Genomic DNA, 15,211 nt, shown 5'->3' on the forward strand with positions numbered 1-15,211 from the left:
TTTATATACCCAGGGGAAACGTTAATTATAACAAAAGGGTAATTACGTCGATCGAATAATTACAGTCATAGGATATTTAGTTTACGTTTTTGACCAATAATTATAAATAATTGCATAGGCCATATAAATAAATAGATTAATATAAAATCTCCTCTAATAGCGCTCCTACCTCCTCTTCGTAATGGTGTGCATGTAGCGTCAAATCAATAGGAGTTAAATGTATTGAGAGATGTTAAGTATGTTGAGAATTACACTTAACGGCCACTACACATGTTAAGTGTATTGAGAGATGGTCGTTTATGGAGTTAAATCAATAGGGTCTAAAAGAAAATATAAAAATATGAAGGTTAATGAATTAAACATAAAATTATATATGTAAATATTTCTACCTTAATGAACTTGTAATGTAAGTTAATATTTCTACCTACTCTTTTGAGTTATATATTTTGCATAATCGCAATGTTAATCGATAGAGAAGAATTGACGTTTTGCTTACAGTCAGATTCTTAGTGTCCTCTTATTAATGTTTAAACCAATAAACAATCTTTGGGAATGATTTTATAATGTCATTTCATTTATTTTAAATTCATTCATATCCATTTTAATTCTGTAACTCGTGCTAACACGAAGCTTTCATTTATTTCTAATTAGTAGAACAAACCTGTGGCTTTGGTGGTTTAGAAGGCTTTGAACCGATTTTTTCATTTCACGAAGACGTAATTTTGTATTATCTGAATAAAGAAAGCGATAAGAATGGTTTTTATGTATGATACATATTCATAACTACATATACTTAATATGAGAAAAGTAAATAAAAAGTAAATGTTATATACACGATCGGTTGCAAGTGCAAAACAAAATCATAATGTTACCAATCTGTCATCAATATTGAACCTTGTACAGTCATACTCACACGGTTCTGTTAGCTAGCAGTACATAACACAATATAATAAACTAAACTTTAAGTAGCATCGACATACCAGTTGTCTTTATTATTATTATTATTATTATTATTATTATTATTATTATTATTATTATTAATTTCGATTAATAGCTATTTTAAATAATTTTCTAATATGTTTCTTGTTTGTATTATATGTTGCTTTTATTGACGAGGGAGTATGATGATTTATTTATAATATAGAAACCGAAGAAAATGCATTACGTCAAAGTCAAGGGTTTGACTGTAACCTCCGTTAATGTGTTTTCCATTTATCATGTTTGCGGTTTTTGTAATTTGTTGACCTTTCATTTTCAATTGCCAGTTATGCTTGAAGATATTATTAAGTATTTCTTTCTAGAAGTAGTGATAATCATGTATGAATAGTTTTTTTCCTTCTTAGGGAGCACGATATGAACGCAAGGATGGGTGACAAAGGTGACGTGTAATCAGTTCATAAAAAAAAAATCCTGATTAGTCGATTGTATTGAGATGACTTTAACAAAAGAGCATTTGATCTAGTAGTATTAAAGTGCTGGATATATCATATATGATATATGTCTTTCTATTTAAATGGTGAAGATACAAGTCATATTCGAGACATAAAAGTACACAATATAAATGGTATATTAGAATATATGTGAGTTTGTGGTTCTTAAAAACAAAAAACAAACAAAATTATTAAATCAACTCCATAAATATGTATATGTATATATATATATACTTTCTCTCTCAAATCTCAAAGTTCAATGGCTTTAACCATCGCAAGGGTAAGAAAACTGCTAGCCTAAGCCCTCGTAATCAACCCAAACCCTCACAAAATGAACCATAAAACCGACCAAATTCAACCAACAATTCTTTCCGTAACTCGCACAAATCAGTCCCTACTTGGCTGCTTCGTCAAACTTCCTAAGAACAATTACAATTATCATAAACGGATTTCCGTCCCCCCCCCCCCCAAGCAGCCCTAACAACAATTTCCGACCCAACAACCCTATCGTCAACCTCAACATGATGAATATTTAACATCATAAAAAACATGATGAACAACGCCGTTTGAGTTGTTACATCTTTAATTTTGAGATCTCACAAAATGCAACTTGTTTCTTGAACATCGTATGAAGACATCTCAACCACCTACTAACGCATATTAATGAAAGATTATGATGTTCTATAAGGAGATAGAGATCATGTGGTTTCATAGTTATACTAATAAATTAATAACATATATAAGTGCACAGTTGCTATCATAATGTTTTTGTAAAATTCTTTATTGTATAGATTGTAGATGGAACTGGATCAGGTTAAGATTAATTATAATATTATTAATTTGTGTTAAGTTATTAGTATAATAGTGTGCACATCCATAAATTATTCAAATGTTGAGGGATGAGGGTCTATATATGTTTAATCATTGTTTACTCCTTAATAGCCAACGTCCCTTGGAGCACCCAAGTCTGTGCCCTTCACTGACTACAAGGGGTCATACATCTATTAAGCTTAAACTCATCCAGGAACAATAAGATAAGCATGATTTTTAAATTCATATTATAGAAGATTACAAGGCATGTGGTGTGACATTTGTCAATTTCGGGTTATTTTATACTTGTATTCTTAATGTAAACCCGACCCGTTTTGTATCCCGAACCTTTCGATATTATCAAAATGATGAATTGTATGTTAAATATTTGTTTTATAGTTGTTGGATAAAAAAAAACACCCTTTTCGGTTCTTAAAATTCCCCGAAAACACTCAAAACGAACCCCATGGACTAAAACTACCAAAATGGAGACTTGAATGACCCATTTGTAGTTTGTGCTTCTTGGGTCTATAAACAACCCATTTTCATGAAACACCCTTTATGAAAGACCCATTCAACTTACTCTATATATACACACCCATCTTCTTCATTTGTGCTTGCTCATTTCTTCATTTCTCTCAAATTCTTGAATTCTAAGGTTGTTCTTCATAAGCTAATCTTTCATTTTAACTAACTTCTCAACACTTAAAGCTTAATGTTACAACATATATATAATATACACTCCTTGTTTACCTTCGGTCTTTCATTTCTCCGGTCTCGGCCGGTTGAAATGTCGGGCTAGTAAGGCAAGGTTACATGGAGGACTTTGTAGTCCTTGTTTATATATTTAACAAATCTAACCATATAACTTGTTATGCTTTCTTAACTTCTACATATTTTAGTTTATTGTTCATATTTGTCAAGTTCCATGGTATTGGGTATGTGGTGACTAGCCTCGGTTTCATCCCGAGTTGAGAACCGAACCAAAAACCGAACTTTTGTTTAAAAACATTATTGTTAACTTTTTGAATGTAAAACTTGAGTATTATTATTTATAAGTTATTTTACAAGTTCCATGGTAATTGGGTATGTGGTAACCATCCTCGGCCTTATTCCGAGTCAAGGACCGAACCAAAAACCAAACTTTTGTTTAAAAGTTTATTGTTAACTTTTTGAATGTAAAACTTGAGTATTATTATTTATAAGTTATTTTACAAGTTCCATGGTAATTGGGTATGTGGTAACCATCCCCGGTCTTATTCCGAGTCAAGGACCGAACCAAAAACCGAACTAAACCGAGTTCACTCGCTTAAGACACACAAGTGTGTTTTTAGCCACCAAAACTCATATTTTTCTTCAAGATTATATTTTAAATCAATTTTAGTTAGTTTCTAAACATACTTGGCATGTCGGTAACCAACTTGATCTTATAACAAGTTCGAATCGATAAGGTCGTATACTCGCTTAACGAACGTTAAGGTTCTTCACAATAGAACTACATACTTGGTTAAGTCTATTTTGATTTTATTGAGTTATCTCATAACATTTATTATTTTGGGAAGTTAACTGTGAGCTTGGTCAATTATCAAGTCTCGAACCGACAAACCCGAACACTCGTTTAAACCTCGTTTTGGGTATTCTTATAACCAAGGGTTTTGCAATATCGCATTTTAACCCACATTATTACTTAACATAGGTTGAGTAAAAAAAAGAAAAAAAACTAATGAATAGAATACCGAGACCCGGTTTCGAGTAAACTTATTTTACAAAACTCGTTTCTTTAATTTCTCAAATATTTACATTTTAAATCCTAAACTTTATTTATTTACTTTATTTGTCACGTATTTTATTTTAAACCCTTCCAAGACTACCTACTAACACAAGACCCGTTTAATATAGGTCTTGCTCGTTAAACCGATCTCTCCGATTATTCACGACACTATCTTTCAAGTTACTTGTTAATGTGAGTATTTTTTCATCCCCCGTTTTCCATCTTTCATTTTGGGGGTGGCATTGCATACTTATTCAAATTCAAATGATTTATACTTGAGTCTTAAACCACAACACGTATTGTATATGTTTACTTAAATAAATGCTCGATTTGGTGTTATATGCTTTACATGATTATGTGCAAATTCTTGAATGCTAAGGCGGGTAGCCTCTTGAATGCTAAGGCGGGTAGCCTCATCAAAGTATGATCATACGTTAATTCCGAGTATATATGGTATTCCCATATAGAAAGGTGTCGTTAATGTATTCTTATTGACGATTTCATTATTGTCGTCAATGTATTTTTATTGACGGTTTTATTATCTAAATTGTTGCTATTATTTATTGTTTTCATATACTAGTTGTGGATTTCATACTATATACTTATTGTCCAAAACTATGAAAATTGCTTACCAACCTTCGTGTTGACAAACTCTATTTTATGCAATGTTACAGGTTTGATGTTAGCTTGATTGGATTACTTGAAGAAACTTATTATCTTGGCTTTAGTTAGAAAATAAAAGAACAAGTTATTTGTTTATCTATTTATTTGGCATTTTGTATGAACAATTGTTGTGTTATTTATGATGATATGGATTTAAATGAGTTGTTTAAATATTGTAACTTTATAGTGTCATTGTGCAATGAGCAATCATGTCGCGCCTCGATGTTTCCGCCTTCATTGGTCGGGGTGTTACATGTGGAGTTTTCATTATATATAACAGTTCTCATAATCGTATAGTTCTATTGACATTAGTGTTTGATCAAAATTGATACGTAAAATGCGTGGATAAAATCCAAAATCTAACAATGAACTAAAGGGCTTGTAACCCAACGTTATCAAGGTGTGTGCTAACATTGTCATTCTGATAGAATCAAGGGGAAGCACCCTTTGATTGCTAACTTAAATGATGCTTCACCGTAAACATATCATATCACCATAGATGGCTCAAAATTGCATGCAAAAATGATATTCATAGGTTAGCGGACTTAACTAGCAAATTACTACTTCCTGCTTACCAAAGGTTGGTAACCAACGAAGGTTGATAGCTACTTTCCGCAGTGCTAGCAACTTTGAAGTTGAACAGGGACCTAGACTAAAGATCGAAAACATCTTTGACCTGTGTAACAATGTAGGTCCTCTTGATGGATCTCACAACTTTACTCGGATCAATCCGTGCTGCTAGTTAGCGGAAATTACTTACAACACTCCGATCTCGGATCTTAGTTTAAATATAAAAGAGAGAAAAGGATGAAGTTGGGAAAGAACTTCTTTTATTTCTAAGGGTGTTGTGAAAGAGTTCTTATTTGGAAATGGGTAAAGTGACCCGTTTATAGGGTCCCTATTTCTCCAAGACTTACAAAATAAACTTACTGAGTACGTAATACATCGATTAAAAGCAAAACCGAAAGACAACACAATTCTAATAACAATATAGAATATTGGCCCTACAAATAACTTAGTTCAGCGTTAGCAGATGAATTTTGTAGCAGTTGAGATGCAATATCATCTTATAAGTCGGTAGGATATTAAGTAGCTACTGAGTTTGTTACTGAATTGAATTCCCTATACCAGTATAACTACAACAATTACATCCCAATTGCCAATCGTTAACGAAACATTGTAACTATTCACCCCAATTAGTGTGTTGTTCAACACCAATATAAAGAAATCATACGGTCTGATTTCAAAACACTGAATTAACAATTCAAATTTCACATAAGAGAATTTCTCGTTCTTTAGAAATACTTAATGGTTTATTTGAAAATGCAAGTGTGTTAGCCATGTATTTGGCTCAAAACGAGTATCCTTATGAAGCATATAAACTAAAGAACACTAGATGGAAATTGCTTACTTGTTTTATACACATTCATATATACTGTAACATATAAAGTTGTTTTATTATTATAATATTAAGCACTTTAATGACATATGCATGCAATGCTGATTATTAGTACCCTCACATGCATATTTTAAGGTGGAATATTTTATTTTAAGACTTCAAGCTGATTAGAAGGAGAAGATGTTGCAAGTTGCACACGTGACAGACTGGGATTTTTTGGTTGTTGATTGTAATAACAAACTTTCCACTTACGGAAATTTAGAGAACTTTCACTTTATACAACTTTAATCACTTTGGAAACTGATTCCAACCATTTTGCCACCTGTACGTATTATCAATTCCAGTCGGGACCCTAATCGAAGGCAGGCGTGAGCCGGCCGTAAGGTTTGAACTCGGAGATTTCAAGCCCCCACCACTAGGGTAGCCATGTGGCCTGTAGACTTTATGATTCAATAATAAAGTGCACCATCCCTACACACAGATTTCTTGGAGGATTTTAGGGTATAGGATTTTTATTATTATGTTATTGTGAACTTACTGTAAATATTTTTGTGTAGTTGAATTTAAAAAAGAATATAGACGTCATGCATGTCTGCAAATACATAATTAGGGGGGTTTTTGACCATTTATTATGATCAAATCTGAGTATATAAACAACTGTAGTTTTTTTGGAATTACATAATTATCATAATCTTTTAAAATAAAAAATTAATGTTTTTATTAACAATTTATGATGTTCATGATGAGAGTATATGAACAACATTTTCTAATGAGTATAGGTGCTGTAGCGATATCTATCCAACTACATTCTGGTACCGACATTCAACTTTGTGGTTATTAGTTTTGATACGAGTTGGTATTGGTATTTTTCGGTATTGTTACATTAAAGGTAGCGAAAAGGGCGTTGTACCCCCATAATCGGTATGGTATTCATTTTATGTTTTTACTCATTTTGGTTTCAAAATCATGGTATATAGAGTTGATTGCGAAGTGTATTCAAAATAAAGTAGATTTTCTATCAGCGAAATATAATTACGCATTTCAACTATCAAACGATAAATACTGATATTATTCTGTTAATTATTGTTATTGCTGTTGTTGCATTAATGAAAGTTAACTACTTTTCAATGCCAAATAATCAGTTTTATCTTTTGGTTTATACAAAATTGTTTTTATGCGACTAACACATGGTGAAACTTAATAGTTATTAATAAATTTCGTAGTCAAGTCACCTTCTTCCTTGGTCGTTTATTCTTATAGGCCAACCAAAGAGTTTTTATCATGAATGTCATATTTGTACATCAGTTCCGATTGTGGGTGATGTTATGTTTGGTTTTGTTCATCTATTAGAGTATGTAGATACTACGTATAATTATAAATACCGTTAATAATTTACTATGTACTTATTTATATATAAACTCACGTTTAATATATAATTAGTTTTTAAGTAGATAATTGTTAAAAACGTACACTATAGTGAAGGAAGAAACTGAGAAAGAGAGTGAGTTTTGTAGTTGGATAATTAATGTATAAATGCAGTATGTAAAACATATAAAATAATATGTCAACCTATTTGACTATTTGTACGCCTTAATTTCATAATAGTTCGGTACAAAAGTAAAGTAAAATTATAAAAAATATAAAGATATATATGCAAACTCAAAACATGATATATGATCTAGTTTAATGCACTTGTAAATGTATAAATACATTGTAATTGATAGAATCAATTAATATGTTTCAGTAACAATATCATATTAAGCTCAAAAGCATGCCAAATGATTGAACACTAATCAATCAAAACAGTGTGATGTTGATAAGGCATGTGATCACCTACAAATGTGGAAGATTTTGCATCCAAGAATCAGTCAAATGCAATATAACATAAAGCATGGATAAGGGCATGCACGATGAGCTTCCTGAAATTATGGCCTTTTAGCATACCTAGCCCTAAACTTTATGCATTGAAGATAAGATGGCCCCCCTCATGTGGGCTTATCAACTAGCTAGCTAGAACAAATGAGTGCACCATGTAAAAGAGATAAGGCCGGGTCATATCCCTTAACCTTTACCTTTGGTCACCCTAGCTGCCTTCTAGTTTTGTTGTCAAGTGCAAATTTGGTTCAAGATGTCAACACTACAACAGTGTTGTGTTGCAATAAGAGAGATTATGGTACGATGCATACCCGTCTGACACTCGATTTCTTTTCCCCCTTATCATCGTTACATTTGACTGCTTTTTCTTAAATACATATGTATGAAGGCGATTTCCATTGTGAATCCGACTTAAAGAAACATTCTTGAGCAATCTACAATTGTGATCAAGAAGAATTTTTTACTCTAAAATTACGTTTTAAAGAAATACAAAAACTCATGCAATGTAATTATGTTTCAACTATATTGTATAGCAGGTCTCATTTCTCTTTTATCTTTTAAACTTAGACATAAAGTAATGATATAAAACACATTTTTTAATCTCTGTTCTAAAGTAAACTGATCTACCCACAAACCGCTAGGTCAGAACTGAACCTATTTATTAAACGCAAACATATAAATTTCGTATCAGTTTGTTTTTTGTGTTCTTGTTGTGTAGGATTTCACCCCTAGTTTTCAGAATTAAATTTTATAAACACCTATAACTAATATGTGTAACCAATTGAAACAAATAATTTATATTCTATATGTATCTCATATAAAACAATTAATAAGAGACAAATTAAGTATTATATATAAAAAATAATTGGTTTTAGTCAAAGTGTTGACAAGATAAACAGTAAATTCAATAAATCCGCATTTGACATTGAGAACAAAGATACGACATTGCACTTTAGACTATCTTACTTGAACCAATCATCAAATCACTTTTTAATTCAAACTTCAACCAAACACTCCAGATGCATGCATGTATGAAGAAAGAATTTAAAGTAGGGTTCGTCGGCAGAAGACGGTGTGTAAATATAGACAGTCACGGACTTTTCTTTAGAATTGGTCTTTTAAATGCACGGTCTCAATTTAGAGTTTGAATTTTTACATCAGGTCGGGCAATAAAATAAAATACCATAATGCGTAAAAAAAACTTTTTTAATTATAAGTGAAGTCCACTTTTGGTTATCACAACCGCAAATGCGTTTTAAAATATACTCGATCATTTGAATAATGTATAGATATATATAAATCAACTCACGCACATGTTTTTTGTGATGAGAGCTCCAACGTGCATTTCAGGCATTTAAGAAAATTTCTTGATTTAAACCATTTAGAAAAGGTAAATAAGTAATTGATAAAATTGGTTCGATCTCAAGTAGATAAAAGGAAATTATTTCATAAAGTTGACGTTTTAAAATCTTGGATCGGTTGAAAACCAATTGTGATAGGAAGTTCACTTAAATGAGTGATGATGGCTAGAGAGTTGGTAAAATAAACAGGGTTCTTGTTTGTGACAACATCGTGGATCAGTAGCCGGAAGCAATTAGCCCATCTAGTTTGCCAAAGCACACCCCTTGTTCCGAAAGTTGTTTAAATATACTTTCGTGAAGAAACACTAGATGACCCCGGGCAGATTACGGATAATCTGGGGGTTAAGTAGATGTTTCCCACGAGGGTTAGGTCCGGCAGAGATGGTTATTCTGATGACCTGCAAAACAGACACCGTGAGCTCGTCACTGAGAAGAGGGGGGGGTTTCCTCCTTGTGACCACCCTCCGGCGTGAGAATCAGACTAGATTGCTCTGAATATAAGTGTATATTAAGAGAAATAGCTAGTGAAGATAAGATGATGATACCGTTCCAAGGTGTTGGAGTATTTATAGCCGAAGGTAGGTTTCCAAGCAGGTACAGCCAGCTGTATAATATTCCTTTTCTACCAACTGTGGGCTACGCACGTGCCATGCTGGTGGCTGGTGGGTAGGCAGCGGCTGAAAGTGACATGGCCGACTGTGTACTATTCCTTTTCCGCCGGCTATGTACTATTCCTTTTCCGCCGGCTGTGTACTATTCCTTTTCCACCCACTGCAGGCTACGCACGTGCCACGACAAGGGTTGGTGAGTAGGCAGCGGCTGATAGTGACATTTTGTACTAGAGCGTGCTCCTCCTCGTACTGTTGTCGGTGAGCTGTCACCCTGTGATTGGTTCATGGGCTGCTCTGGTCAAATCTTGTCTATTTTGTCCATACCTTGGCAGGTATAGTACAAAAGACCTTCCAGAAGCGTACAGACTGGCTCATTTGGGCGGGAGTATTCCCGCCTTGTTCATTCCTTCAGGTGACACTGAATTATTGAGTTAGTGCCTTGTGCGTGTAGCCCTGCTATTAGTGCGGGTAGCCTTCCCTGATGGCTTGTATCCGCAGCTGCGGGAACAGGCGGGGTACTTCACCATTGGGAGGCATTTCCTGCTGGAACAGCTGGCGTACTGCGCGTAAGGTCTTCATCTCTGAGCATGGTGGGTCCTGCGGAACCAGTTGGTCCTTGCGCAGACGTCCCTCTTCAAGGTGAGTCTTGCGGGTCCAACTGGGCTCTGCTGGGACCTACCTCTTCAAGTCCCCCCAGTCCAATGTTCTTCTCATGAATTGTCAATAAGTGAGGTGAACTTTTGGACTTAAGCAAGGGGTTTTGAAAAGGGTTTTTTTAGTTTTTTTAGTTTTAAGGTTTTCCGTGAGGATTCTTCCCGCGGTTTTCCTAATGTCACTCGCAGAAATTCCCGACTTTTCTGCCTGATCTTTGGTTGTGATGCGGGTAGGTGTTTAACCCTTTCGCACATCGGGAGCGTTGAGTTTCACTTGCATTGATTCTTCACGAGATTTTGGTAGTTTCGGACATAGTGATCAGTTATATTAAACCACCAATTCCGCCTTGAAGTTTCAAACAAGGTAGTTCTCAACGTTCCCGCTATGCGGAGGTGCTATTTCTCTTTCCGCAAGCACGGTCCAGAAGATCCTTCTTGGTTTCAATTCCCTGCAAGTGCTAAGTATGTGAAGGGTTTCACCTTGACACTGTACCCGCACTCGTCTTATAGTTTCTTTACTTCCAAGGTATTCTTGGCTTCAATTCCCTGCAGGTGCTAGGTATGTGAATGGTTTCGCATTGACACTGTACCCGCACTTGTCTTACGGTTTCTTGGATACCAAGGTAAGGGGGTATATTCCCTCTTATTTTTGAATCTTTTTGAATTTCTTTGAAATTCGAAGAGTTGGTGAAAGGATAACAGTCCAAACTGTTGAAGGGACGTTAGTGTCCGACGGTTTCTTCTGACAGTTTCAGGACGTGCAGGAAGTTATGACGACGTGACAGTATATGGTCATTCCAGACGCTTTTTCAGGCGCGTGGGCGCTAGTTTTCGGGCGCGTGGTTGCGAAATTTACGGCGCGCGTCCTGTCAACAGCTGTTGCCAGCTTGCTTTTTCCACGTGTCATAGTTTCATTGCACCCGCGTTTTTCTCTCTCTTCCGCATTAAATTCATCGCATTCATTGCGATGAGTATATAAAGGGGGAGAGGGTTCATCTTAATCCACACTTTCACTTCTCTCTTCTTCTTCTAAACGATTTCCGGCGAATACTCTAACTTTCCATCGAGCATTCTCCTGAAATCGTTCCTTCTTTACATCTAAAACATGTCTTCTGCTCATGATCTTGAGGCTACCGCCGAGGAATCTGACGTGTACGTCGAGAACCCGACGTCTACGTCTGATAAGGACGATAAGAGCACTGCTAGCGAATGCCAGTGTGCTCTTCCCATCGAGCTTTATCAGTACATCGTCAGGAAGTTAATGCTCGAGCCGTTCGAGCCTGAGTTTCCTGAGCCTCACCAGACGGTGTATGATGCCCCCAAGGGCAAAATAGGGGTGTATGCTGCCTTCTTCGTCTATGGGAATCTCAGGTTCCCACTGACGAAGTTTGTATACCGTGTTTTGGAGAGACACGGTGTACACCTGACGGAGGTACACCCAATGGCGATCGCCAAGATCCGCCATTTTGAATGGGTGTGCCTCATTCTTGGCGTGGAGCCCCATGTCGACCGCCTGATGACCTTCTACTCCTGGAGGTGCATCCAAGGCTGGTACACCCTGGTCACCCGGATCAAGGGTTTGAAGATCTGCGCTACCGAGCGCAGTCTTCGGTCTTGGAAGCGGGAGTTCTTTTACATCTCTGCCCGTGTCGTCCCTATTGCGATGACATTCAAGAACGGGAGAGCACTCCCCAGCCTTCACGCCTCCAACTACCAGGAGGCGGAATGGTTTTCCAAGATTTCCCGGATCCATACTCCGGTTTACCGCTTTGCGGAGTCCGGGATGGTGATGCTCGGTATGAGCCGGGTGTGGAAGGATGCTGGGGTGGAGGCGCCACAGATTCCCATCGTCCTTGAATACGGTTTGAACTTTATCTCTTACGGTATGCTCCGTCTTCTTTGTTGATTTAGGGTTTTTCTTCTAACTCTCTTTTTATTTCAGAGGGGAATGACTTGCAATCGCTCCTGCATCCGCGTTAGGCTGGAGGTCCCGCTCGGCTGGGTACTCGTGCTCTTGATGAGAATGAGTTGCCCATCCTTGAGCAGACAGCGGGTTTGTGGAGGTCTACCCGCCAGGCCACGAGATACTGAGCGCCACGCGGCCAGGTAAAAGATTATTTAACCCTCGCCCTCTCCATGCTCAAACCTCTGACGGAATTCCTCTAATTTTGTCATCTTCTGATGAGGAATCCGCAGCTGGTCCTTTCTTCGCGCGGAAGAAGAAGGCTGCTGGCGGGAAGGGCAAGGCGAAGGTTGTCTCCACTGCCGATCAGGGGAACCGGTCTGAGTCGGAGACTGAGAGTGAAGAGGCGGCGGGGAACCCTGGTGGTGGTGAGACCACTGTTCCGGAGGTTGAGACAGCTGTCACCTCCGGGCAGCCCAGTACAACGACGGTGACCGGCGTGAAGAGGCCGGCTCCATCGGGTTCGTCCCCGCCTGTTCGCACCTTCAAGCTCAAGAGGACTCGTAAGTATAAACTTCATTTACTTTAATCTTCATATCTTTCCGTCATTATACTCATATCTTGTCTTCGTGCAGGCGTGGATGCTGCTGCATTCCAGAGTGGAGCGGGAGGGAGCAGCTCTGGACCCATGAAGGTAGGTTTGGTCAACCTACCTGAGGCAATGACCCAGGTGGCTACGCCTGTTTGCAGTACTGGTTCAGTTGCTCATCCCGTTGAGCCAACTGTTCCAACTGTAACATCATCCCCGCCGGCTGTTAGTGCCATCTTCACGGAATCCTTCACTGAGCCGGCGGTGGTTTCTTCTGCGGGCTCTTCCGCAGCGACGACCGCGGTTGTGAGTTCACCTCCGGTGAGTTCACCTCCGTTGGTCTCTACCGCGGCGGCCTCCACCATGCCTCCTCCGGCGCCGGCGACTACGGCCGGTCCTTCAGGTACGTTTGGTGTTGGGGCGTCTAGCCAATCCTCGCCTCCTTCCCGTCTCCCTGACCTTTTGGATGAATATCCCTTAGGTTCAGGTGATGGGTTTGGTGGCTATCGGCCTGTTGTCGACCCTACAGGTGCGTAGGGTTATTTTGGCCTATATCCCTTTTATCATTTCTCTCTAACTATTTTTTGTTTTATTGCAGTTTGTGATTCCAACGAGGTGTACGCTCCTCGGTGGAATATCCGCCGGGGAACGACCCTCCGGACTGCTGAGGAGTGCGTCGAATGGGCGCGCTACGCCGCCCCAAGCGGTGCGCTGGGGGAAGCCATGGCCAGCTACCAGGAGGGTAGGCTGTCCAACGAGCTCCGAATCCTCCTTGCCCGGATGCAGCCGCGCGTCGAGCTACTTTGCCGCGAAAACGACAAGTTAAAGACGGCGCGTAGCCTGGAAGTGGTTCAGGCGCGGGCCATCCGTGAGGAGCATAAGAAGCTTGCCGCCGTTGCTGCGGAAAAAGAGAAGGCCTTCAAGGCCCTTGAGGTTGAAGTTCAGGCCCGACTCGAGGCCCGTTCCAAGGCTACCCAAGCTGTTAACAAACAGCTTCGGTTGGCTAAGGAAACTGCACGGAACGCAACTGAGAGGGCCACCAAGGCTGAAGCTGTTGCTGAGCCTCTACGCCTCGAGAATGAGGAACTTAAAGCCAAACTAGAGAGGCTCCAACAGGCTCATGATGCCTTGGCCATGGAAGACGCCAAGAAGCTCCAAGAGATCTTGGACCAGAGGGGTGTGCTTGACCACACTGAGCGTAAGCTAAAGGACGTTGAAGAGGCTGCAGCTAAAGATGTGTTGCTTGCCAACCTTACAAAGAACGAAGCCGAACGCGCCCGTAATGAAGCTCAAGCTGCCCTCCAGGAGGCTCTGGTTACCAAGGAATGGCTTCTTCGAGAAGCGTTGTCTCAGGTATGCACAGTTTCACAATTTCTTTACGCTTTTCCTGACACTTAGAAGAGTTTTTGATATACTTCTGTTTTGTAGGTTGTGCATCGGGTCTTTACGAACACATCATACGACGATGCGATGAGCGTAGCCCTTGTAACACCCCGTAACCGCAGCGGAAACGTACACGGGATGCAACAGACACATCTGATATCAACAGCATTGCTTATAAAGAAAATACCACTACATTAATTTATAACATATTACATTGTTGCGAGTTTCATTACTGTCTAGGTGTTACACACATATTTTACCGATAAGACATTAATAAATTCATTACAAAACATAGAGCAGCAAGCTTCCAACAGGTAGCACAGATAGTTAAGCACACATCAATCAATCCAACTTGGGCATACCTAGAAAACATGTAAAGAAAACGGGTCAACTACGAATAGTTGGTGAGTTTCACTAATTTAAATAAACACTGACAAATCATTTTAATAATCATTTATTAGCAATATAATCATGCTGGGAACTATGTTACCCCAGAACATTTCCATTAACTTTCTGGGAACTATGTTACCCCAGAACAATAATAACCCCTGGGAACTATGTTACCCCAGAACAATAAATACCCCTGGGAACTATGTTACCCCAGAACAATAATAACCCCTGGGAACTATGTTACCCCAGAACAATAAAAACCCCTGGGAACTATGTTACCCCAGAACAATAACTACCCCTGGGAACTATGTTACCCCAGAACAATAATAACCCCTGGGAACTATGTTACCCCAGAACAATAAAAACCCCTGGG

The sequence above is a fragment of the Bidens hawaiensis genome, unplaced genomic scaffold (genome assembly GCF_021521415.1).
Source record: "Bidens hawaiensis isolate Kalapana, Puna unplaced genomic scaffold, B.hawaiensis_p1.1 tig00009543_1, whole genome shotgun sequence".
In the NCBI taxonomy this organism is placed as follows: Eukaryota; Viridiplantae; Streptophyta; class Magnoliopsida; order Asterales; family Asteraceae; genus Bidens; species Bidens hawaiensis.